At 51.9% G+C, this 1018-nt stretch overlaps 2 non-coding genes and 1 pseudogene across 2 annotated transcripts; all 3 read left to right on the top strand.

Annotated features, from left to right (window-relative positions):
• Positions 1–102: 102 nt before the first annotated feature.
• LOC123178988 (5S ribosomal RNA) lies at positions 103–221 on the top strand. The gene has a single exon (XR_006490015.1). It is a non-coding gene; the product is annotated as a 5S ribosomal RNA (ribosomal RNA).
• Positions 222–522: 301 nt separating this feature from the next.
• Positions 523–641, top strand: LOC123178989 (5S ribosomal RNA). The gene has a single exon (XR_006490016.1). It is a non-coding gene; the product is annotated as a 5S ribosomal RNA (ribosomal RNA).
• A 301-nt stretch (positions 642–942) lies between these two features.
• LOC123178990 (uncharacterized) lies at positions 943–1018 on the top strand (annotated as a pseudogene).

Here is a 1018-nt window from a genome sequence, read left to right on the forward strand (position 1 = left end):
CGTCTCCGTAGTTGAGCGGGAGCGGCCAAAGGAATGTGCAATCGTGTGTGTAGTGGAGCTGGGAGGGGCAAGCATAAGGGACGAAGACGGGGGCAACACGTCGGATGCGATCATACCAGCACTAAAGCACCGGATCCCATCAGAACTCCGAAGTTAAGCGTGCTTGGGCGAGAGTAGTACTAGGATGGGTGACCTCCTGGGAAGTCCTCGTGTTGCATTCCCTTTTTAATTTTTTTGCACCGCGTGCAAAACAAAACGCACGAGCGCGACGTATGTTTAGCACGTTTTATTATTTTGCACGTTTACGGTAAGTTTTAGCTCGCTGCTCATTATTCACGCGTCTAGCGGCGGCAAGCGTGTTCTGAAAGGGGTCGAAACCATGGTAAATAAGCACTGGTGCAGTTGAACCGTGGTAAAACTCGTCTCCGTAGTTGAGCGGGAGCGGCCAAAGGAATGTGCAATCGTGTGTGTAGTGGAGCTGGGAGGGGCAAGCATAAGGGACGAAGACGGGGGCAACATGTCGGATGCGATCATACCAGCACTAAAGCACCGGATCCCATCAGAACTCCGAAGTTAAGCGTGCTTGGGCGAGAGTAGTTCTAGGATGGGTGACCTCCTGGGAAGTCCTCGTGTTGCATTCCCTTTTTAATTTTTTTGCACCGCGTGCAAAACAAAACGCACGAGCGCGACGTATGTTTAGCACGTTTTATTATTTTGCACGTTTACGGTAAGTTTTAGCTCGCTGCTCATTATTCACGCGTCTAGCGGCGGCAAGCGTGTTCTGAAAGGGGTCGAAACCATGGTAAATAGGCACTGGTGCAGTTGAACCGTGGTAAAACTCGTCTCCGTAGTTGAGCGGGAGCGGCCAAAGGAATGTGCAATCGTGTGTGTAGTGGAGCTGGGAGGGGCAAGCATAAGGGACGAAGACGGGGGCAACATGTCGGATGCGATCATACCAGCACTAAAGCACCGGATCCCATCAGAACTCCGAAGTTAAGCGTGCTTGGGCGAGAGTAGT

The sequence above is a fragment of the Triticum aestivum genome, unplaced genomic scaffold (assembly GCF_018294505.1).
Source record: "Triticum aestivum cultivar Chinese Spring unplaced genomic scaffold, IWGSC CS RefSeq v2.1 scaffold46836, whole genome shotgun sequence".
Classification (NCBI taxonomy): domain Eukaryota; kingdom Viridiplantae; phylum Streptophyta; class Magnoliopsida; order Poales; family Poaceae; genus Triticum; species Triticum aestivum.